Source organism: Corylus avellana, chromosome 1, assembly GCF_965113065.1.
Source record: "Corylus avellana chromosome 1, dhCorAvel1.hap1.2, whole genome shotgun sequence".
Taxonomy (NCBI): domain Eukaryota; kingdom Viridiplantae; phylum Streptophyta; class Magnoliopsida; order Fagales; family Betulaceae; genus Corylus; species Corylus avellana.
In genome coordinates this window covers 46,316,842-46,342,988 of record NC_142490.1, presented here as the reverse complement: position 1 = coordinate 46,342,988, position 26,147 = coordinate 46,316,842, and the positions used below count along the sequence as shown (strand labels likewise).

The following is a 26,147-nucleotide window of genomic DNA, read 5'->3' as shown; positions in this document are numbered from 1 at the left end:
TCGGCCGTATGTTGCGGCGCGTGGCGGAAAGCCAGAAACTTCTAGCTGCGCGTGTGAGCGCGTTCGCAGTCCATTGGCGGATTCTTGACGGATTTGAGACCATCGGCAGCAGATCTATGGAACAGCGTCGCAACTTGGTTGATCCACCGGATGTGGCTGCGAGTGGACAACACGGCATCACCTTTTGGCGGCGCATGGTAGTGCGTTCGGAGGATGTTGGTGACCGGTCTTCCACAGATTGGTAGATCTGTGCCTTGCAAGCATGAATCTGGAATAACTTTCTTAGATGAGGCTGTGATGAAGGAGTGGAAGAGATTTTTAGCAGCGGAGTGCTTGGCAGCGCGCGAACGACTAGAACAATGACGTCATCTGAGGCAGCGCAAGGAAACGTCAAAGACGTTTATTAAAGGCCACATAAAATGACGTTAATATCATGTTAAATTACTACTTGTCCTAAAAATTTAAGTTGATAAAAAGAGGTAAATTTAATCACTTAACCATTATTTTAATAAGTCAGACGTTCAAGCAACTTGTTACACGCTCTATTGACCAGAATCGAGATCCAAAGAATCACAACTATAAAAACTTAAGATGAAATCCATCTCATATGGCACTCCCCATGAAATCACCAATAGTAAGGCAAGAAATATATGATGGGTATCAAGTAAATGCTACTAATTTTGAATAGTTGATATGTCGTACATATTTGCTAATTTCAATCACCAATTGTAGAATTTTATTTTTATTTTATTTTTGAAGAATCCAATCCACTTTGTAGATTTTGAATTTTAACCCCTTGTAGATGTTGACCTGTTAAAAGACTATTGCTTGATCGATCCACAATAAAAGACTATTCTCTTTTTGTTTTCTGTTTTAAATTTATATATTTTTTATTTTTCTCAAATTCATTAATAAGTAGCTCAAAACAAAAAAGGCTGCGCCTAGCTGGTGTATTTTTCAATATATATATATTTGAAATATCCACTTGTAGATATTGACCTCCTATAGATGTTGACCTGTTAAAGATAATAGATGTTGACCTGTTAAAGATATCCGTATTGCTTGATCCAAAATAAAAATGAAAGTAAAAGAAACAGACCAACCCTATATATGTTTGCTATCCTATGATCTCGTTTTGTTTTCTGTTTTAAATTTGAATTTTTTATTCTTCTCAAATCCATTAATAAATAATTCAAAACACATACATTTTTTTTTATAAAAAATTTCAGTATTTTGACAAAACACATATTTAACTTTTACAGAAACATGCGCCACCCTTAGTGGAGGAAAGATGGTTACGTGGCCAACTCTCTATATATTTTGGTTAGACGTGGCCGTACGGCTACCATAAATAAGCCTAAGAATTTTTAAAACAAATTATTTTTTATCATTTAAAACAGAAAACATTTGGATGACAAATTTCCAAGCCGTATATTTGATTTTGACTCGAAGATATTGTAGTAAAATAAAAAATAAAATAAAAGGAAGAGACCGAGTTTTGTAGTAACGGAAGATATATATAACAAAGTTTGAAGTTAATTTTACAACGGGGCCACGGCGCATGAGAGTTGAGACCCAAGACAAGCGAGTAAAAAATTTTGAAATTGAATATTATGAATAAAGAAGAGAATGGGTCACCCATTAATAGGCCAGGTCAACCCATTCAGCCAGTCAATATTTATTTTCCGTATCTGACCGCTTCGTTTCAGGTGTTGTTCGATATTATATTGCTGCTATAAATAAGACTCAACCAGCCTCTCTACCTCCATTCTCAATCTCAACCTTCCCACTTTCCCCCTACAAAGAAAAGCTCAGAGAAAACCTCCATCAAATGGCTTCTTCAACTCTCCGATTATCTTCATCATCTTCTTGTTCCAGGCATATCAATGCTGCTATTCATGTCCCTAAACTTCCTAAAGTCATCACTTATTTCTCGGTTCCAAAAGTACCAACAAGAAAGCTGGTTGAGGAATTGAAGATAAGGGAGGGATTCACGAGCATAGTCCCGGTAGAAAAGATCAATGAGATCACTACCACATCAACTGATGACAAAATTGCAACTACCCAACTCTATGCCATCTTAGAGGCCGTAGCTGACAGGGAGGAGATGCACCCAAACATGGGAAAACAGCGTGAAAACTGGAATACCCTACTTCTCAACTCCGTCAACATGATAACCCTCACTGCTGCCACTATGGCTGGTGCTGCAACCATTGGTGGCGCCGGAATGCCCCTTTTGGCTTTGAAACTGTCGTCCACTCTCTTATATTCTGCAGCCACTGGGATGTTGCTTGTGATGAACAAAATTCAGCCTTCACAGCTTGCAGAGGAGCAACGCAATGCTACGAGATTGTTCAAGCAGATCCAGACCCAAATCCAAACCATGATGGCTCTCGGGAATCCAACTGAAGAAGATGTGAAGGAAGTGATGGAAAAGGTTTTGGCCGTCGACAGAGCATACCCACTTCCCTTGATAGGAGCCATGCTTGACAAATTCCCTGCAAAGTTTGAGCCATCTGTTTGGTGGCCTTCAAATCAGCAACTCCAGAAGAAAAACAAGTCCTGTGAAGGAAAGCAACGAGGTCAGAAGAATAATGGGTGGAGTGAGGAAATGGAAGTAGAAATGCGAGAGATCGTCGAGGTGGTGAAGAGAAAGGACATTGAGGACTACGAAAGGCTAGGCAACTTGGTGTTGAAGATCAACAAGGTTTTAGCCATCTCAGGTCCATTACTCACTGGCATTGCAGCCGTCGGATCTGCTTTCGTTGGTAACGCCTCATGGGCTGCAGTAGTAGCGGTGGCTGCGGGGGCTTTAGGTAGCGCGGTTAATGCATTCGAACATGGTGGCCAAGTTGGGATGGTGTTTGAGATGTATAGAAACTGCGCTGGCTTCTTTCAATTACTCCAAGAATCCATTGAAGCCACACTTGAGGAAAGAGATCTGGAGAAAAGAGAAAACGGGGAGTTGTTTGAAATGAATGTGGCTTTGAAACTGGGGAGAAGCTTGTCAAACCTTAGAGAACTAGCCAGAAAGTCAGCTTCTTCACGTATGGATGGAACCGCCATAGATGAATTCGCTAGCAAGCTCTTTTAGTTTAAGAGTTCGTGCATATATAGCTATTCTTTGATTCTTTGTACAACCAATTCTTTGTACAATCTAGCTCTAACATTGACAATGACAAATGCTAATTCTATACAAAAAATGTCTCAGTTACTTCTGCAATAAAAGCCAAAAGTTGTGTCCAAAAGAATATAATTTTTTTTAGTTTCTTGCATATAATGACTTGAATTTCCTAGTGCAATTTGTTGAATGGTCAAGTTGCCGGTGGCCGTTGCATTAGCTTTACAACGTACAGCCAGAATAGGGAAGTTGTATTTCGATTGGGTGAAACTCGGAATTCAAGACATGCAGTCCGGATTAAACAGCTTATGTTTACATTGAGTGGTTGGAATTGGAAGTCAACTCATTTGAAAACTCAGTTTGTCACTCGATTGTGGTTACTGTCGTATATTCTATTTATATGATTAGAATATTATGTTTCGTCTAATTATTTATTTTTATTATTTAATTAGAAAATGCTATTTAAAATAAGTGGATATTTGAGATTTAACATATATAACTTACAAATCTGATTGTCCCAATTACGTACCTCTTCAGACTTCAGAGCCTCGTGCCATAAACTTTTTCCTTTTTTGTCATCTTGTTCCAAAGACTTGAATAAATCAAGAATTAATCTAACAATCTCAATATGAATTCAGATCGTATTTCAAAAGCTTGTAAATCTTAAGTGAAGTTTTCGATTCGTACACTATTTTTTCCTTACGAACAATACTATAGGTGGGACAGTTCAATGAAAAAAAATGCTCGAATTACCTTAATTAATATGAACTCATCTAAGCACCAACATTTTATGTAGATTTATTATATAATAGTCAACATTTTAGTCTCTAATTACATAGCAAATATTATATGTACTATTACATCAATTTTTAAGGGACTTAGGACAAAAGTTTATTCCAAACTAATATGAGAAAATATCCTACAATCCATTTAAAATAGTGTTTTTGTAAGCAACACTTCAGCTTAGTGTATTCATATTTAGTGCCAATAATGGCTATAAACCACAATCTTATTTCATTGCTATTCCACCTTATTAATGCGGATTTTTAACAAGGGGTAGTTTTTTTTTTTCTTTATTCTTTTGTTTTTTGTTATATATATATATTTTCATTAAAGGCTACTTGTGTCACCTTCTGATAAGATATGATGTGGCAGTATTGTTTGAAATTTAACTGAAAAGTAAACGGAATCTACTTTATAAAAATTAAAACATTCTATCAAAACCTTAGGAAGTAAATTAATAAAATTTAAATCAATGGGCATTAGGTGCTTACCATTGTTGCCCTGAATCATGATGCCATCTAGGCTGTGAATCATGATGATAGTTATGAAGAAATGGCAATGGCAGTAAAGGGAATAAGATTATGTTCAGAAAGTATCTAGCAGCATCCCAGGACAGCCATATGAGAAAACCATTTCGAGATTCAAAGCATGTAGACAAAAGAAAGCAGGCAACGTGTGATTTAGGGCAGACAACAAAAGAAACTATTTCATAAGAGAATATGTCAATTCAACTTTGTAATCCTTAACACTTAATTCTGATTTTTACTTTAACATAGATTAGCTTATATAATGGTGTCGTGCAACAGGGTAACCTTACGTGAGAGTTTGTCGAGACTATAGATCTTGACACCTTTGTGCCTTTATCGCTCTCCTCAATACTTATTCGATCAAACGTTCAAGCAACTTGTTACCCGCTTTATTGCACATAATTGGAATCCAAAGAATCGCGATTCGCAACTATAAAAACATCTCAAGTGGCACTACCCATGAAATCACCAATAACAAGGAGAATATATATATATATATATATATATATATATATATATATATATATATACACTGAGTATCAATTAGTAAATGCAAATAATTTTGAATAGTTGAAATGTCGTACCAAAAAAGGCATACATATTTGCTAATTTAGTAATTTCAACCACCACTTGTAGATTTTTTTTTTTAAAGTTGAAGAATCCACTTTGTAGATTTTGAATTTTTGACCTCTTGTAGATGTTGACCTGTTAAAGATAGCCGCGCGTATTGCTTGATCCAAAATAAAAATAAAAGTAAAAGAAAAAGACCAAGCCTATATAAGTTTTGCTATCCTATTCTCCTTTTGTTTTCTGTTTTAAATTTGAATTTTTTATTCTTCTCAAATATTAATCCACTAATAAATAATTCAAAACACATACATTTTTTTATAAAAAATTTCGCGCATTCTTATTAAATTATTTTGACAAAACACATATTTAAACTTTTACATAAACAAAAACTAACTTACTATTTAAAAAATTAAAAAAAAAAAAAAAATGTAAAGGGGCCATGTGCCACCCTTAGTGGAGGAGAGATGGCAACCTGGTCAACTCTCTATTTTGGTTAGAAGTGGCCGTACGGCTACCATAAATAAGCCTAATGTGGTTGTCCAATCATCCCTTTCATTCACTTAGAGTGGCTATCCACTCTTATTATTAATCCTTTTAACCTTTTTTTATTTTATTTTTTTATAAATAAACATTGAGCTATACATATGTTTGTATTTTCTCAAACTAAGTAGGTATAACGAAAACACTTCTTACTTCTATATCATATCAAAACACTTTTATTATTTCTTAAACAAAAAATACCAATCCAAATACACTAACAAATATGAGTAATATTACACACGTACACCCCACTCCAACTTCAACACTCGCATTATTAAATTAAAAATCAATAATAAATAATTCTAGTAGTTTTAAAAGCCAAGTGATCGAGAATGTTTATACTATATATGTAGCACAGCACGGCACAACTGCACAAGTTTTGTAGCAACGGAAAATATTAGTTGCATGTATTAGCTTCCAAGTTTTACTACGTCGCATTCGCATATATATATATATATATAGGAGAAAGACAAACAAATACAGTTTTCTTTGTGTTGAATCGCTGAAAATTAATTATTAAATTCAGTTTATTAGAGCTAAATTTTATTTCAATTAACTAAAATACTAAAATGAGAATAAAAATAATTGTATCCTGCTTAGTAATTTAGAAAGAAAAAAACATTCGGTATCCCACACAATAATTTTTCTCTGGGGTCGATGAAGACTAATTAACTATCAAGTAAATAATATCAAAAAATAACAATTATAAAATAAAAATATAATTTTTAAAAGTATAAATAAGGTTTATAGTGATGGAAAATTGTAGTTTTATTATCATAGCTTACCAGTTCTAATGACGAGTTTTGCTACTTCAAGAGACCCAATACCAGGGAGAAAATTTTGAACTTGAAAATTATGAAGAGTGAAAAGGTCAGCCAAGGGGCTGAGTCCACCCGGTGATCAGCTGGTCAATATTTTCTGTATCGGATTCTGACCAGTCGTTTCAGTACTTATCCTTCCATATTATAAATACAGGCTCCACAAGCCTCCATTCTCAAATTAACACTTCTCCGCTTTACCAACAACACATACACAAAGAAAAGCTCAGAGAAAACATCAACCAAATGGCTTCTTCAACTCTGCGATTATCTTCATCTTCTTGTTCCAGGCAAATCAATTCTGTTATTCATGTCCCTAAACTTCCAAAAGTCATTCCCTATTTCTCAATTCCAAAAATACCAACGACAAAGCCGGTTGAGGAATTGAATCTTAGAGATGGGTTCAAGAGAATAGTTCCGGTAGAAAAGATCAGTACTGCACCAATCCATGATAAATCACCCAACTCCGACGCCACTGCGGCGACTACCCAACTATATGCCATCTTAGAGGCCGTGGCTGACAGGGTGGAGATGCACACCAACATTGGAAAACAGCGTGAAAACTGGAATACCCTTCTTCTCAACTCCGTCAACATGATAACCCTCACTGCTGCCACCATGGCCGGTGCTGCAGCGATTGGTGGCGCCGGAATGCCCCTTTTGGCCTTGAAACTGTCGTCCACTCTCTTGTATTCTGCAGCCACTGGGATGTTGCTTGTGATGAACAAAATTCAGCCTTCACAGCTTGCAGAGGAGCAACGCAATGCTACGAGATTGTTCAGGCAGATCCAGACCCAAATCCAAACCACGATGGCTCTCGGGAGTCCATCTAAAGAAGATGTGAAGAGCGTTATGGAAAAGGTTTTGGCCGCCGACAAAGCATACCCACTTCCCTTGCTAGGAGCCATGCTTGACAAATTCCCTGCAAAGTTTGAGCCATCTGTTTGGTGGCCTTCAAATCAACAAATCCAGAAGAAAAACAAGTCATCTGAAGGGAAGCAACGCGGTCAGAAGAATAATGGGTGGAGTGAGGAAATGGAAGTAGAAATGCGAGAGATCATCGAAGTGGTGAAGAGAAAGGACATTGAGGACTACGAAAGGCTAGGCAACTTGGTGTTGAAGATCAACAAGATTTTAGCCATCTCAGGTCCATTACTCACTGGCATTGCAGCCGTCGGATCTGCTTTTGTCGGTAACGGCTCATGGGCTGCAGTAGTAGCAGTGGCTGCGGGGGCTTTAGGTAGCGCGGTTAATGCATTCGAGCATGGTGGCCAAGTTGGGATGGTGTTTGAGATGTACAGAAACTGCGCTGGCTTTTTCCAGCTACTCCAAAAATCAATTGAATCCACACTTGAGGAAAAAGATTTGGAGAAAAGAGAAAACGGAGAGTTGTTTGAAATGAATGTGGCTTTGAAAATGGGGAGAAGCTTATCACAGCTCAGAGAACTTGCCAGAAAGTCAGCTTCTTCACGTATGGATGGAACCACCATAGATGAATTTGCTAGCAAGCTTTTTTAGTTTAAGATTTCGAGCACAGCTATTCTTTGATTCATTGATTATTTGTACAAACCAATTGTTTATACAAATTAACCTATAACATAGAAAAAATACTACTTCTCAAATTTTATCTCAGCTCTTAGTGTAAAAGATTGATTTGCATGCTTTTATTGTTTTGTGAATGGAAATAATTGATGGATATGAAAACTATTCATATTTAGAGCACTCACAATGGAGGAACTAAATGATACTTTTATCTAAAATGACTAATTAAATTTTAAAAAAAATCTTCCACATTAGATTAAAAAAAGAAAAAAAAAGAAAAAATTGAGATTTTATTGGATTAGCAAAAAAAAAAAAAAAATGCTACATGTAGCTAGCGGCACTTTTTTCGGGAACCATTTTTTATTTTTTATTTTTTATTTTTTTTATTGTTTGGATCATCTGTTTTCTCTTTTTTCTCAAAACTTTCTTATGTTTTTTCTTTTTTTCATTCTCCCGCTATCTCTCTCTCTTTGAGAAAGGCCTCTCCAGCAGCCTCTAGAAACCTCTCCAGCTCTCTCTTCTTCCCACCTCTCTCTTCTTCCCACCTCTCTCTCTCTAATCTCTCTTGACAAACCACCATGAAGGACCGCGCAAATCTCGATTCGCAAACGAAGAAACCTTCTAGGAGAGACTTCAAGGAAATCGCCAGAAGCTTCTGGTCCACCGCTTTGGTCTTCAGCAAGAAATCAAGAATTAATCTAACAATCTTTATGAGTTTGGATCATATTTCAAAAGCTTGTAAATCTTAAGTGAAGTTTCGATTGGTACATTCTTTTACCTTACGAACAATACTATATGTGGGACAGTTCAATGAAATATATATATATATATATATAGGGACGGAACGGGGGTGACTGGTGTAGGCCATGGCCCCCCAACTCAAAGAAAAAAAAATTGTTAAGGTAAATTTTTTTTTTTAATTCTTTATTTCTCTACTTTCTTAATAATTCAAGAGAGAGAATGCGTTTTTTTTATTATTATTATTTTCTTTCTATTTTAATAAGCAAAATGATTGCTACAGTGCAACCCTATACATTGGGTTGCACCGTCGCGATCCTAATGTTCAGAAGTAAGATATGGAGTTTGCTGTGGGTGGCTTTTTGTGACTTTTTGGATATTTTCTCTAAACTTAAGGAAGAGAACCATATATAAGGGTAACACTTAATTCTGATTTTTACTTTAATGTATATTGAAGTATATATATTGGTGCCGTGCAATAGGGTAACCTCATAGCTCACATGAGAGTCTGTCGAGACTTTACTTATTCAGTCATGTTAAATTACCATTTGGCCTAAAGGCTTAAGCTAATAGAAAGAGAAAAATTTAATCACTTAACCATTACTTTAACACTCCCCTTCACGTGTGGGCTCAAATTCCCTTTTAATAGGTGAAGCCCAACACGTGGAATATTTTAATTGAAATTTGGGGGGGGGGAGGGTGAAATGACGGAGTCAAGGTTCAATCCCTGGACCTTTCGAACCTTGGCTTTGATACCATGTTAAATTACCAGTTATTCCAAAAGGTTAATGAATGGGTCGGTCTGGCCCGAAGAGAAGTGACTCGGGTCTAAACCGGTGAACTGGGTTGACTGCTTTGGACCGAGTTGGAGATGCTGAGGTGGCAGAGATGGAGTGGCACTAGAGCTCATGTGGCATGCTGAGAGGCTGACGCGTGGCTGCAAGGATGAGTGAAGCATCTAGCGCATGTGGTACACGCGCTTCACCGTGGAGTCGCTGTGGCGCGTGAAGCCCATGCGCAGCAACATCAAACGGCGCGTGGTGGCGCATTCGAAGTCTGCAGTCCGTTTGTGGCGTTCTTGTCGGATTTGTGATGGCCGGCGGAGGATCTTCAAGACGGCGCCACAACCAAGCTGATCAGCCGTACATTGCGCCACGTGGCAGAAAGCCAGAAACTTCTGGCGGCGCTTGTAAGCGTGTTCGCAGTCCATTGGCAGCTTCTTGACGGATTTGAGACCACTAGCAGCAGATCTATGGAACGACCTCGCAACCTGGTTGATCCACCGGACGTGGCTGCGTGTGGACAACACGACAACACCTTTTGGCGGGGCGTGGTGGTGCGTTCGGAGGATGTTAATGACGGGTCTTCCACAGATCGATAGATTTGTGCCTAGCAAGCATGAATCTGGGATAATTTTCCTAGATGAGGCTGCGATGAAGACGTGGAAGAGATTTTCAGCGGAGGAGCGCTTGGCCACAACGACCGGAACAATGACGTCGTCTGAGGGAGCACAGGGAAACGTCAAAGACATTTATTAGAAGCCACATAAAATGACTCTGATACCATATTAAATTACTACTTGTCCTAAAAGTTTAAGCTGATTAAAATAGGTAAATTTAATCACTTAACTATTGCTTAAATAAGTCATATGTTCGAGCAACTTGTTACACGCTCTATTGCCTGGAATCGAGATCTAAATAATCACAACTATAAAAACTTAAAACGAAATCCATCTCATATGGCACTCCCCATGAAATCACCAATAGCAAGGCAAGAAATATATGATGGGCATCAAGTAAATGCAACTAATTTTGAATAGTTGATATGTCGCAGTACATATTTGCTAATTTAAATCACCACTTGTTAGAATTGCTCTCTTCTTTTTTTTCTTTTTAAGAATCCAATCCTCTTTCTAAATTTTGAATTTTTACCCCTTGTAAATGTTGACCTGTTAAAAGACTATTGCTTGATTGATCCACAATAAAAGACTATTCTCTTTTTGTTTTCTCTTTTAAATTTTTTTTTTTTTTTTTTTTATTTTTCTCAAATTCATTAATTAGTAGCTCAAAACAAAAAGCAGCGCCTAGCAAGTATATATATATATACATATATATATATATATATATATATATATATATATTTTTTTGAAATATCCACTTGTAGATATTGACCTCCTATAGATGTTGACCTGTTAAAGATAGCCGTATTGCTTGATCCAAAATAAAAATAAAAGTAAAAGAAACAGACCAAGCGTATATATGTTTGCTATCCTATTCTCCTTTTGTTTTCTGTTTTAAATTTGAATTTTTTATTCATCTCAAATATTAATCCATTAATAAATAATTCAAAACACATACATTTTTTTATAAAAAATTTCACGCATTCTTATTAAAGTATTTTGACAAAACACATATTTAAACTTTTACAGAAACATGAACTAACTTACTATTTAAAAAATTAAAAAAAAAAAAAAATGTAAAGGGGCCATGTGCCACCCTTAGTGGAGGAGAGATGGCAACCTGGTCAACTCTCTATTTTGGTTAGAAGTGGCCGTACAGCTACCATAAATAAGCCTAATGTAGTTGTCCAATCATCCATTTCATTCACTTAATTAGAGTGGTTACCCACTCTTATTATTAATCTTTTTAACCTTTTTTATTTTTTATTTTTTATAAATAAACATTGAGCTATACATATGTTTGTATTTTCTCAAAATAAGTAGGTATAACAAAAAAAAAAAAAAGTGTAATATTACACTAACAAATATGAGTAATATTACACACGTACACCACCACTCCAACTTCAACACTCGCATTATTAAATTAAAAATCAATAATAACTAATTCTAGTAGTTTTAAAAGCCAAGTGATCGAGAATGTTGATACTATATATGTAGCACAAGCTTTGTAGCAATGGAAAATATTAGTTGCATGTATTAGCTTCCAAGTTTTACTACGTCGCATTCGCATATATATATATATATATAGGAGAAAGACAAACAAATACAGTTTTCTTTGTGTTGAATCGCTGAAAATTAATTATTAAATTCAGTTTATTAGAGCTAAATTTTATTTCAATTAACTAAAATATTAAAATGAGAATAAAAATAATTGTATCCTGCTTAGTAATTTAGAAAGAAAAAAACATTCGGTATCCCACACAATAATTTTTCTCTGGGGTTGATGAAGACTAATTATAAAATAACAATTATAAAATAAAAATATAATTTTTAAAAGTATAAATAAGGTTTATAGTGATGGAAAATTGTAGTTTTATTATCATAGCTTACCAGTTCTAATGACGAGTTTTACTACGTACCATGAGAGACCCAATACCAGGGAGAAAATTTTGAAGAGTGAAAAGGTCAGCCAAGGGGCTGAGTCCACCCGGTGATCAGCTGGTCAATATTTTCCGTATCGGATTCTGACCATTCGTTTCAGTACTTATCCTTCCATATTATAAATACAGACTCCACAAGCCTCCATTCTCAAACACCTCTCCACTTTCCCTACAACACATAACACAAGAAAAGCTCAGAGAAAACATCAATCAAATGGCTTCTTCAACTCTGCGATTATCTTCATCTTCTTGTTCCAGGCAAATCAATGCTGTTATTCATGTCCCTAAACTTCCAGAAGTCATTCCTTATTTCTCAATTCCAAAAATACCAACGACAAAGCCGGTTGAGGAATTGAATCTAAGAGATGGGTTCAAGAGAATAGTTCCGGTAGAAAAGATCAGTACTGCACCAATCCATGATAAATCACCCAACTCCGACGCCACTGCGGCGACTACCCAACTATATGCCATCTTAGAGGCCGTGGCTGACAGGGTGGAGATGCACGCCAACATTGGAAAACAGCGTGAAAACTGGAATACCCTCCTTCTCAACTCCGTCAACATGATAACCCTCACTGCTGCCACCATGGCCGGTGCTGCAGCGATTGGTGGCGCCGGAATGCCCCTTTTGGCTTTGAAACTGTCGTCCACTCTCTTGTATTCTGCAGCCACTGGGATGTTGCTTGTGATGAACAAAATTCAGCCTTCACAGCTTGCAGAGGAGCAACGCAATGCTACGAGATTGTTCAAGCAGATCCAGACCCAAATCCAAACCACGATGGCTCTCGGGAGTCCATCTAAAGAAGATGTGAAGAGCGTTATGGAAAAGGTTTTGGCCGCCGACAAAGCATACCCACTTCCCTTGCTAGGAGCCATGCTTGACAAATTCCCTGCAACGTTTAAGCCATCTGTTTGGTGGCCTTCAAATCAACAAATCCAGAGGAAAAACAAGTCATCTGAAGGAAAGCAACGAGGTCAGAAGAATAATGGGTGGAGTGAGGAAATGGAAGTAGAAATGCGAGAGATCGTCGAGGTGGTGAAGAGAAAGGACATTGAGGACTACGAAAGGCTAGGCAACCTGGTGTTGAAGATCAACAAGGTTTTAGCCATCGCAGGTCCACTGCTCACTGGCATTGCAGCCGTCGGATCTGCTTTTGTTGGTAACGGCTCATGGGCTGCAGTAGTAGCGGTGGCTGCGGGGGCTTTAGGTAGCGCGGTTAATGCATTCGAGCATGGTGGCCAAGTTGGGATGGTGTTTGAGATGTACAGAAACTCCGCTGGCTTCTTTCAGCTACTCCAAGAATCAATTGAATCCACACTTGAGGAAAGAGATTTAGAGAAAAGAGAAAATGGAGAGTTGTTTGAAATGAATGTGGCTTTAAAACTGGGGAGAAGCTTGTCACAGCTCAAAGACCTAGCCAGAAAGTCAGCTTCTTCACGAATGGATGGAACCACCATAGATGAATTCGCTAGCAAGCTCTTTTAGTTTAAGATTTGGTGTACAACAATTCTTTGATTCATTGATTATTTGTACAAACCAATTGTTTATACAAATTAACCTATAACATACAAAAATACTACTTCTCAAATTTTATCTCAGCTATTAGTGCAGACGATTGATTATTGCATGCTTAATTTTATTGTTTTGTGATTGGAAATAATTGATGGGTATGAAAACTATCCCTATATATTAGGCTATTACGTACCAATTTAGAGAAAATTTAAAATCAAAGGCCGGGGTGGCTGCAGCTACCAAAGTGGTACATTTGCGGATATTTTGATTTTCTCAATTAATTTTTTTGTTGATAGCGTTGCATCTTTTAAATTGTTACATGTAATTTAATACCCATAAATGGGTTATTGCATCTATTAATTTGAAAAGGTGGCATGTTTTGATTAATGAGATGCACTGATCTAGAAATTTCCTTTTGCCACAAATTAAAGGTGATTGATTTTCGAAGATCTTCATGATGGTTTTGGAGGGTTTCTAATTATGATGCACCAACTAGTCATTCAGCCACCCTAGCCATTTTTTTTTTTTTTTGGGGGGTACGGTATTATTGTCATAATCTGGACCATTAATTTAAAATGAATGGTCCACAAAAAATGTATTGTAGTATCGCACTGAGTCCAAATTCAAAATTACCAATAACAAGACAAGAAATATTAGAAGGGGCATCCACAACATATATCTAGATAGCATGAAAATCTATAATTGTTATTTTAGTTGGAAGCCACACAGAAATGTAACACCACAATCCCTCGTTGGAAAGATTATTACCCTACAATATAGGGTGTGTGAATTATAAAGAAAAATGCTTGGCTTTATTAAAAAGTCAATCTTTTGACCATTTTAATTCTAGGTGGCATGACCCATTTTAAAATTAATAGATTTTAAACAATAAATTAATAGATTTATGAAAAATGAGCCATGCTACCAAGGATTAAAATGGCCAAAAGATTAACTTTTTAATGAAGTCAAGCATTTCTCAATTATAAATGTGTTTATGTGTGCTATGTCTTACATTGGTTCCTTAGGTTGGTTATGATCTTTTATAAGTGATATTAGAAAGCTCTAATTGTAACTTGACTAGTCATTTTTTAATAATACCGTAGATGTAGCTAGCACTTTACATTGATCGTTACAAATAGTATCAGATCAACCTGGTAACGTCATGTGGTACTAGAGCACTGTATGAGGGGCTTTGACGATAATGCATGTCAGGGTTTTAAGGAGGAGAGTGTAATACTTTAGTTCTACATTGGGAAGATAATTAAATCATTTAGAGTTAATGGATGCTAAGTCTCACATTGGTTACCTACTATGTGAGATTCGGCTTTATAAGTGATTTTATAAAGCTCCAATTACAACTTGACTAGTCATTTTGGAGTGATAGCGCAGAAGTAGATATTGTTTTCCTTGGGCCGTTACAGTAAATGCTATAATTTTGCTGAGTGGATTATGTCGTAAGAAAAATGTGTAGCAAGTAGTAAGATATGCTTGTTGGTGTTTTCGAATAATTAATTTTTTGTCTTAGTTTGAAAAAGTGTTTTAATGTGATGTATAGGTGATAAGTATTTCTTAATGAATGCAAAGTTTTATGGAGGATCCCCATTTGAGAAAATATATATGGAGGGTACATCCACTTGTTTTGAGAAGAAATGAAAAATAAATGCAAAGTACTTGACTTCTTATTTATAAAACATATAAAAACAAAAATTAAAAAGAGTGGTGGTGTGGTCACCTTTAACTTATTGTGATTGCTGTGTGGCATATATATCAACTACATAAAGGTGTCACTGGACCACCTTTGACCAAGATAGTAGATAGAGAGAGATAGCTACGTAGCCATCCTTAGCTTAATATTGTAGTGATTGTACAGCCACTCATATCGAGATAGCTGCACAACTACCATTAGGGCTGTTAAGTGAGCGAAACGTCTCGCGAGCAAGCTCGGGCTCGGCTCGTGCTCGACTCGAATATTAAATGAAGTACTTCATGAACACAAATCCTAGCTCGAATATTAAACGAAGCAAGCTCGGCTAGGCTCGTGAGCAAGCTCGTATAAGCTCATGTGTGTGTGTATATATATATATATAAACTAAGTAATACATAATTAATTATAAATCTCATAATTATTAAAATCTTAAAATTGCATTTATATTTAAGCGTTAGAGAATGAAAAATTCTAAACCCTTCGTGATAAAAGAGAGAGAGAGAGCAATCATTAAAAAGACCTCGATTCAATTAGAGCAGACCCAAACGAAAAGAAGAAAAATCAAGCAGAAACTATTGAGGGAGATTGCAAAAGGCATAAACTATTGAAGAATCATACAGACCCAAATACTATCACTACCTGTTTGATGAGCGAGAGTGAGAGAGTGAGAAATGAGAGTTCAGGTGGAAGATGCGCTGTGACTGGTGAGGGGGATTGAGAGAGAGACGTTGAAAAAATAGTTTTTTGTAGGGGGCGTTGTCCCAGTGCAGTCTGAATGCAACATGTTAACTTGTCCCATATTGTTAAGAAAACATTAATCTTCAAGTTTGCTTATCTATAAAAGGATGCATATCCTCTCTCTTTGAAATCAAATGCCTTGCTGTATTGACTCAGGCTCCATACTCGACTAGCTAGGTTAAGCAAATACTCATATACAAACTAACTTCTTAAGCCGTTTAAAAGTACTTGAAGTTAAATTTTTTTTTTAAACAAAAATATCAAATATAAGAGCCAGCTCGCGAGCTGGCTCGGCTCGACTTGTTATTAGCTCGAACTCGATTTGTTTGGCTTGCACTTGAGCTCGAGCTCGAGTAAAATTTAAACGAGCCAAGCCGTAACAAGGAAAACTCGCTCAAACTCGGTTCGTTTACACCCCTAACTACCATTGGTCTGTTACGGTGACTGTACGTGTGGCTTCTCCATCGCTAAGAGTGGCCATACAACTTCTTTTTTTAATTTTAATAAGTTAGCAATATTTACGCATACAAAAGTAAGTACTTGTTTTCTTTTTGATAACGTAGGAAAACTTTACTCAGATTAATTGCACATCGCAAACGTATACTATACAACAATCCTTACCGTTAATCAAACTCCTACGAGTAACTAACCCCACCCGCCAAAACCAGTTACCAGGTAATTTAGGAGCTTTCACTCTTGATAGGCTAAACAGTTTATCCCCATGCCCAGGTAGTAAAAGTAAGTACTTGTTGTGTCAAAATATTCATATAAGAACGTGTGATTTTTATTTTTTTAAGTAGTATTGTGAGTTTTGAGTTGTTTATTAAGGATTTAAAAAAAAAATTATTTTTTTTATCAAGTAATTAAAACAGAAAACAATTGGAGGACAAATTACCAAGCCGTACATTTGCTTTTGACTTGAAGATAAGCAATAAAAGAAAGAGACGAAATTAGAAAAATAAAAGAAAAGAAAAAGACCGAGTTTTGTAGTAACGGAAGATATATATATATATAGCTGTATTAGCTTTGTTTATATAACAAAGTTTGAAGCTTTACTACGGCGCATGAGAGTTGAGACCCAAGACGAGCGAGTAAAAAATTTAGAAATTGAATATTATGAATAAAGAAGAGAATGGGTCACCCATTTATAGGCCAGGTCAACCCATTCAGCCAGTCAATATTTTCCGCATCTGACCGCGTCGTTTTAGGTGTTGTTCGATATTGCTGCTATAAATAAGACTCAACCAGCCTCTCTACCTCCATTCTCAACCTTCCCACTTTCCCCCTACAAAGAAAAGCTCAGAGAAAACATCAATCAAATGGCTTCTTCAACTCTCCGATTATCTTCAACATCTTCTTGTTCCAGGCAAATCAATGCTGCTATTCATGTCCCAAAACTTCCAAAAGTCATCACTTATTTCTCAGTTTCAAAAATACCAACAAGAAAGCTGGTTGAGGAATTGAAGATAAGGGAGGGATTCACGAGCATAGTCCCGGTAGAAAAGATCACTACCACATCAACTGATGCCAAAATTGCGACTACCCAACTCTATGCCATCTTAGAGGCCGTAGCTGACAGGGTGGAGATGCACGAAAACATTGGAAAACAGCGTGAAAACTGGAATACCCTTCTTCTCAACTCCGTCAACATGATTACTCTCACTGCTGCCACCATGGCTGGTGCTGCAGCCATTGGTGGCTCCGGAATGCCCCTTTTGGCTCTCAAACTGTCGTCCACTCTCTTGTATTCTGCAGCCACTGGGATGTTGCTTGCGATGAACAAAATTCAGCCTTCACAGCTTGCAGAGGAGCAACGAAATGCTACAAGATTGTTCAAGCCGCTTCAGACCCAAATCCAAACCACGATGGCTCTTGGGAGTCCATCTAAAGAAGATGTGAAGAGCGTTATGGAAAAGGTTTTGGCCGTCGACAAAGCATACCCACTTCCCTTGCTAGGAGCCATGCTTGACAAATTCCCTGCAACGTTTGAGCCATCTGTTTGGTGGCCTTCAAATCAGCAACTCCAGAAGAAAAACAAGTTCTCTCAAGGAAAGCAACGAGGTCAGAATATTAATGGGTGGAGTGAGGAAATGGAAGTAGAAATGCGAGAGATCGTCGAGGTGGTGAAGAGAAAGGACATTGAGGACTACGAAAGGCTAGGCAACTTGGTGTTGAAGATCAACAAGATTTTAGCCATCGCAGGTCCATTACTCACTGGCATTGCAGCCGTCGGATCTGCTTTTGTTGGTAACGGCTCGTGGGCTGCAGTAGTAGCGGTGGCTGCGGGGGCTTTAGGCAGCGCGGTTAATGCATTCGAGCATGGTGGCCAAATTGGGATGGTGTTTGAGATGTACAGGAATTGCGCTGGCTTCTTCCAGCTACTCCAAGAATCCATTAAAGTCACACTTGAGGAAAGAGATTTGGAAAAAAGAGAAAACGGAGAGTTGTTTGAAATGAATGTGGCTTTGAAACTGGGGAGAAGCTTGTCAAACCTAAGAGAACTAGCTAGAAAGTCAGCTTCTTCACGTATGAATGGAACCACCATGGATGAATTCGCTAGCAAGCTTTTTTAGTTTAAGATTTCGTCCATATATAGCAATTCTTTGATTCTTTGTACAACCAATTCTTTGTACAATCTAGCTCTAACAATGACAAATAGTAATTCTATACAAAAAATGTCTCAGTTACTTCTGCAAAAGCTAAAAGTTGCTTCCAAAATAATATAATTTTTTTTCTCTTGCATATATATTATAACTTGAATTTCCTATTGCAATTCGTTGAATGGTCAAGTTGCTGGTGGAGCATTAGCTAGCTTTATGACTTACGGTGGCTGAGAGGAATGTGTATATACATGAACAGCCAGAACAGAGAAGTTGTATATCGAATAGGTGAAACTCGAAATTCAAGACATGGGGTCTGAATTGAACAGCTTATGTTTACATTGAGTGGTTGGAATTGGAAGTCAACTCATTTGAAAACTCAATTTGTCACTCAATTGTGGTTACTGTCGCATATTCTATTTATATGGTTAGAAATATTATGTTTAATCTAATTAAATTTATTTTTATTATTTAATTAGAAAAAGCTATTTAAAATAAGTGGATAATATTTGAGATTTAACATATATAACTTACAAAACTGATCGTCCCTTGACACAAAACCAATTACCTCTTCAGACTTCAAAGCCTCGTGCCATAGACTTTTTCCTTTTTGTCATCTTGTGCTAAAGACTTGAATAAATCAAGAATTAATCTAACGATCTCGATATGAGTTCAGATCATATTTCAAAAGCTTGTTAATCTTAAGTGAAGTTTTCGATTGGTACACTAACACTATTTTTCCCTTACGAACAATACTATAGGTGGAACAGTTCGATGAAAAAAAATGCTCGAGTTACCTTAATTAATATAAACTCATCTAAACGCCCACATTTTATGTAGATGTATTATATAATAGTCAACATTTTAGTCTCTAATTACATACTAAATATTATATCAACTATTACATTAATTTTTAAGGGACTTAGAACAAAAATTTTCTTCAAACTAATATGAGAAAATATCCAACCCATTTAATTAAATTAGTGTTATTGTAAGCAACACTTCAGCTCAATGTATTCATATTTAATGCCAATAAATGCTATAAACCACAATCTTTTTTCTTTTGTTTTTTTGTTATATATATATATATATTTTAGACAAAGTTTTCCTCCAGTTATTGGAGCAATTTTCTTCAACCTAGTCTATAAAAGTGACATGTGTCACTTTGCGATATGAAATTTAAAGTTTGGAGCAAAACTTTGTCCTTATATTTTTTCATTAAAGGCTACTTGTATCACATTCTAATTAGATATGATGTGGTAGTATTGTTTGAAATTTAACTGAAAGGTAAACGGTATCTACTTTATAAAAATTAAAACATTTTATCAATACCTTAGGAAGTAAATTAATAAAATTTAAATCAATGGGCATTAGGTGTCAACCATTGTTGCCCTGAATCATGATGCCATCTAGGCTGTGAATCATGATGATAGTTATGAAGAAATGGCAATATATGGTATTAAGGGGAATAAGATTGTGTAAGAAAGAATCTAGCAGCATCCCAGGACAGCCATATGAGAAAACCATTTCGAGATTCAAAGCATGTAGACAAAAGAAAGCAGGCAACGTGTGATTAAGGGTAGACAACAAAAGAAACTATTTCATAAGATAATATGTCAATTCAACTTTGTAATCCTTAATACTTAATTCTGATTTTTACTTTAACATAGATTAGCTTATATAATGGTGTCGTGCAACAGGGTAACCTTACGTACGTGAGAGTCTGTCGAGACCATAGATCTTGACCCCTTTGTGCCTTTATTGCTCTCCTCATCACTTATTCGATCAAACGTTTAAGCAACTTGTTACCCGCTTTATTACACGTAATCGGAATCAAAAGAATCACGATTCGCATCTATAAAAACTTAAGATGAAATCCATCTCAGTGGCATATATATTTGCTAATTTAGTAATTTCTATCACCACTTGTAGAAATTTTTTTTTTTTTTTTTGTTGAAGTATCCACTTTGTAGATTTTGAATTTTTGACCTGTTGTAGATGTAGACCTGTTAGAGATAGCCGTATTGCTTGATCCACAATAAAAGACTATTCTCTTTTTGTTTTCTGTTTTATATTAATATTTTGTTTTTTTCTCTAATTCATTAATAAGTAGCTCAAAACAAAAAGCTGCGCCTTGCAAGTGTATTTTTCAATATATATATATATTTTTTGAAATATCCACTTGTAGATATTGACCTCCGATCCTATAGATGTTGACCTGTTAAAGATAGCCGTATTGCTTGATCCAAAATAAAAATAAAAGTAAAAGAAACAGACCAACCCTATGTATGTTTGCTAATTGCTATCCTATTCTCCTTTTGTTTTCTGTTTTAAATTTGAATTTTTTATTCTTCTCAAATCCATTAATAAATAATTCAAAACACATACCTTTTCTTATAAAAAATTTCATGCATTCTTATAAAAGTATTTTGACAAAATACTTATTTAACTTTTACATAAACATCAACTAACTTACTATTTAAAAATTTTAAAAAATAAAATGGGAAAGGGCCCATGCGCCATCCTTAGTGGAGGAGAGGTGGCTACGTGGCCAACTCTCTATATTTTGGTTAGAGGTGACCGTACCGCTAATATAAATAAGCCTAAGATGCATGGTTGTCCAATCATCTCTCTCATTCATTTAGGGTGGTCACACACACACACTCTTATTACCATTCTTTTTAACTTTTTTCTTTTATAAATAAATATTGAGCTATACATATGTTTGTATTTTCTCAAACTAAGTAGGTATAACACAAAAAAAAGACCTTTTTTTTTTTTTTTTTCTTTTTTTCAAATGTAAATCTTAATAGAAAGGTGAAAATTCACTGAAGACTCCTAAACTTCCACCCGATTTGATAAAACCCCTCCTAAACTTCAAAATCTCTCAATTTAGTCCCCTGAACTTTCAATTGCTCTCAATTTGGACATCTCTATCAGATTTTAAACGTTGCATGACGTTTATACCCCTGACTTTTATATAAAATTTCAACTTTCAAAACGTTTTTTTATTTAAAAAAAAAAAAAACAAAAATCAATGATATTTTGGTCTTTTTTTTGTATTTTTAACTGCTAAAATTGACGGAGGGCTCCAAATTGAGAGCAATTGAAAGTTCAGGGGACTAAATTGAGAGATTTTGAAGTTTAGGAGATGTATTTCAAAACGGGTGAAAATTCAGAGGTCTTCAGTGAAGTTTCCCCTAATAGAAAACACTTCTTATTTCTATGTCATATCAAAACAATTTTATCATTTATTAAACAAAAATATACCAATCGAAATACACTAACAAATATGAGTAATATTACACACACCCCCCACTCAAACTCCAACACTCACATTGTTACACCTTGGTCCCATTTTGAAAAGATGAGAAGATGCCCACATAGAGTGGGTGATTTATAAAAATAGTCATGGGTGCTAAGTTTCACATTTCCTAGTTACTCTAATCCTTTTGGGGTGATAGCACAGATTTGACTAATATTTTTCATTGAATCGTTACACATTCTCACATTCACGGCTTTTAAAAGCATTATTAAATTAAAAATCAATAATAAATAATTTTGGTAGTTTTAAAAGCCAAGTGAGAATGTTTTAATTTATACTATATATGTAGCCCAAGTTTTGTAGCAACGGAAAATATTAGTTGTATTAGCTTCCGAGTATTACTACGTCGCATTCGCATAGGAGAAAGACAAACAAATAAAGTTTTCTTTGAATTGAATCATCCTCTTTGAAAGCCCGTTCAGATTGGAAGAGAAAGACAAACAAATAAAGTTTTCTTCGTATTGAATTGCTGAAATTAATTATTAAATTCAGTTTATTAGAGCTAAATTTTATTTTAATTAACTAAAATACTAAAATGAGAATAAAAATAATTGTATCCTGCTTAGTAATTTAGAAAAAAACATTTGGTATCCCACACAATAATTTTTCTCTGGGGTTGATGGAGACTAATTAACTATCAACTAAATATTATCAAAAAATATATATATATTATAAAATAAAAAAATAATTTTTAAAAGTATAAATAAGGTTTATAGTGATGGAAAATTGTAGTTTTCTTATCATAGCTTACCAGTTCTAATGACGAGTTTTGCTACTTCCCATGAGAGACCCAATACCAGGGAGAAAATTTTGAACTTGAAAATTACAAATTAGCGAAAAGGTCAGCCAAGGGGCTGAGTCAACCCCGTCATCTGGTCAATATTTTCCGTATCTGATTCTGGCCATTCGTTTCAGTACTTATCCTTCCATATTATAAATAGAGACTCCACAAGCCTCCATTCTCAAATTAACACTTCTCCGCTTTCCCAACAATACATACACAAAGAAAAGCTCAGAGAAAACATCAATCAAATGGCTTCGTCAACTCTCCGATTATCTTCATCTTCTTGTTCCAGGCAAACCAATTCTGTTATTCACGTCCCTAAAGTTCCTAAAGTCATCCCTTATTTCTCAATTCCAAAAATACCAACGACAAAGCCGGTTGAGGAATTGAATCTCAGAGATGGATTCAAGAGAATAGTTCCGGTAGAAAAGACCAGTACCGCACCAACCCATGATAAATCACCCAACTCCGACGCCATTGCGGCGACTACCCAACTATATGCTATCTTAGAGGCCGTAGCTGACAGGGTGGAGATGCACGCAAACATTGGAAAACAGCGTGAAAACTGGAATACCCTTCTTCTCAACTCCGTCAACATGATAACCCTCACTGCTGCCACCATGGCCGGTGCTGCAGCGATTGGTGGCGCCGGAATGCCCCTTTTGGCTTTGAAACTGTCGTCCACTCTCTTGTATTCTGCAGCCACTGGGATGTTGCTTGTGATGAACAAATTTCAGCCTTCACAGCTTGCAGAGGAGCAACGCAATGCTACGAGATTGTTCAAGCAGATCCAGACCCAAATCCAAACCACGATGGCTCTCGGGAGTCCATCTAAAGAAGATGTGAAGAGCGTTATGGAAAAGGTTTTGGCCGCCGACAAAGCATACCCACTTCCCTTGCTAGGAGCCATGCTTGACAAATTCCCTTCAACGTTTAAGCCATCTGTTTGGTGGCCTTCAAATCAACAAATCCAGAAGAAAAACAAGTCATCTGAAGGAAAGCAACGAGGTCAGAAGAATAATGGGTGGAGTGAGGAAATGGAAGTAGAAATGCGAGAGATCGTCGAGGTGGTGAAGAGAAAGGACATCGAGGACTACGAAAGGCTAGGCAACCTGGTGTTGAAGATCAACAAGGTTTTAGCCATCGCAGGTCCACTGCTCACTGGCATTGCAGCCGTCGGATCTGCTTTTGTTGGTAACGGCTCATGGGCTGCAGTAGTAGCGGTGGCTGCGGGGGCTTTAGGTAGCGCGGTTAATGCATTCGAGCATGGTGGCCAAGTTGGGATGGTGTTTGAGATGTACAGAAACTCCGCTGGCTTCTTTCAGCTACTCCAAGAATCAATTGAATCCACACTTGAAGAAAGAGATTTAGAGAAAAGAGAAAATGGAGAGTTGTTTGAAATGAATGTGGCTTTAAAACTGGGGAGAAGCTTGTCACAGCTCAAAGACCTAGCCGGAAAGTCAGCTTCTTCACGAATGGATGGAACCACCATAGATGAATTCGCTAGCAAGCTCTTTTAGCTTAAGATTTGGTGTACAACAATTCTTTGATTCATTGATTATTTGTACAAACCAATTGTTTATACAAATTAACCTATAACATACAAAAATACTACTTCTCAAATTTTATCTCAGCTATTAGTGCAGACGATTGATTATTGCATGCTTAATTTTATTGTTTTGTGATTGGAAATAATTGATGGGTATGAAAACTATCAATATTTAGAGTACTCATAATGGAAGAACCAAATGATATTTTTATCTAAAATGACTAATCAGATTTCTAAAAAATCTCCGACACTAGATTAGCCAAAAAAAACAAAATGCAAAATTGAGATTTTATTGGATTAATTAGCAAAAAAAAAAAAATGCTAGATGTAGCTAGTGGCACTTTTTTTAGGAACCATTTTTTTTTAATTGTTTATGTCATCTGTTTTCTCTTTTTCTCAAAACTTTCTTATGTTTTTTCTTTTTTCCATTCTCCCTCTCTCTCTCTCTCTCTCTCTGAAAAAGGCCTCTCCAGCAGGCTCTAGAGACCTCTCCAGCTCTCTCTTCTTCCCACCTCTCTCTCTCTCTCTCTCTCTCTCTGATCTCTCTCGACAAACCACCATGAAGGACCACGCAAATCTCGATTCGCAAACGAAGAAACCTTCTAGGAGAGACTTCAAGGAAATCGCTGGAAGCTTCTGGTCCGCCTCTTCGATCTTCAGCAAGAAATCAAGAACTAATCTGACAATCTAAATATGAGTTTGGATCATATTTCAAAAGCTTGTAAATCTTAAGTGAAGTTTTGATTAGTACATTCTTTTACCTTACAAACAATACTATATGTGTGACACTTCAATGAAATATATATATATATATATATATATATATATATATATAGGGACGGAGCTGGGGTGGCTAGTGTAGGCCATGGCCCCCCAACTCAAGAAAAAAAAAAATTGTTAATTATAAGGTAATTTTTTTTTTTTTTTTGCCTATTGGTCCCTACCCACTAAAATATTTGACCCATAACCCCTACTCATCCCAAGCTCTGACTACATTCCTATATATATATTTCCATTAAAGGCTACTTGTATCGTCTTTTGATTAGATATGATGTGGAAGTACTATTTGAAATTTAACGGATGGAAGACGGAATCAATTTGATAAAAATTAAAACCTTAGAAAATAAATTGATAAAATTTAAACCAATATTGGGATCTAATTTGATAAAAGTTATGCGTTCTAGGTGTTAACCATCATAATATTGTTGCCCAGAATCATGATGCCATCTAGGAGCCTGTGAATCATGATGATAATTATGAAGAAATGGCAATGGCAGTAAAGGGAATAAATTGTGTTAAGAAAGTATATCTGGCAGCATCCCAAGGCCGCCATATGAGCAAACCATGTCGAGATTCAAAGCATTGAAAAGAAAAGAAAAGCAAGCAACGCGTGATTCAGTGCAGGCAACAAAAGAAAGTATTTTATAAGAGAATATGGGGGTGTTTGGCAAATGGGATGTCCTAAACACTGTAGTTGATGTAGATTGATATGAAAAAAAGTAAGAATGTTTGGTATAAAAAAATAAAAAAGTGGTATGAAAAAGTGAAAAAAATTTTGTTTTGTAGTGATTTTTTTATTTGAATAATAATAAAAAGTAAATGATTTGATATTAAAAGTAAAAAAGTTAGAATGTTTTGATGTTGATTTTTTTGGGAAATGGTGATGAACAGTGTTTGATATAAAAAGTCTTTTTTTTTTTTTTTTCCTTCTAAATTTAATGATCAAAACTACTTTTTACTTTCGTATATAAATACACTCTACAATAGTTTCCTTTTATCATTCCATATACTAATTAAATATTATTTATTTACTTTTTTTTTTTTTTTTTTAGTTCTTTATTTCTCTACTTTCTTAATAATTCAGGAGTGAGAATGAGTTTTTTATTATTTTTTTCTTTCTATTTTAATAAGCACAATGATCGCTACAGTGCAACCCTATACATTGGGTTGCACCG

General features: G+C 35.9%; 5 pseudogenes; all 5 read left to right on the top strand.

The window, feature by feature from the left end:
• The first annotated feature begins 1,828 nt into the window (after positions 1-1,828).
• Positions 1,829-3,094, top strand: LOC132170119 (putative F-box protein At4g22030 pseudogene; annotated as a pseudogene).
• A 3,508-nt stretch (positions 3,095-6,602) lies between these two features.
• Positions 6,603-7,877, top strand: LOC132172924 (putative F-box protein At4g22030 pseudogene; annotated as a pseudogene).
• A 4,312-nt stretch (positions 7,878-12,189) lies between these two features.
• Positions 12,190-13,464, top strand: LOC132172904 (putative F-box protein At4g22030 pseudogene; annotated as a pseudogene).
• Positions 13,465-17,250: 3,786 nt separating this feature from the next.
• On the top strand, positions 17,251-18,507 carry LOC148589950 (putative F-box protein At4g22030 pseudogene; annotated as a pseudogene).
• Positions 18,508-22,888: 4,381 nt separating this feature from the next.
• Positions 22,889-24,163, top strand: LOC148589949 (putative F-box protein At4g22030 pseudogene; annotated as a pseudogene).
• The last annotated feature ends 1,984 nt before the right edge of the window (positions 24,164-26,147 follow it).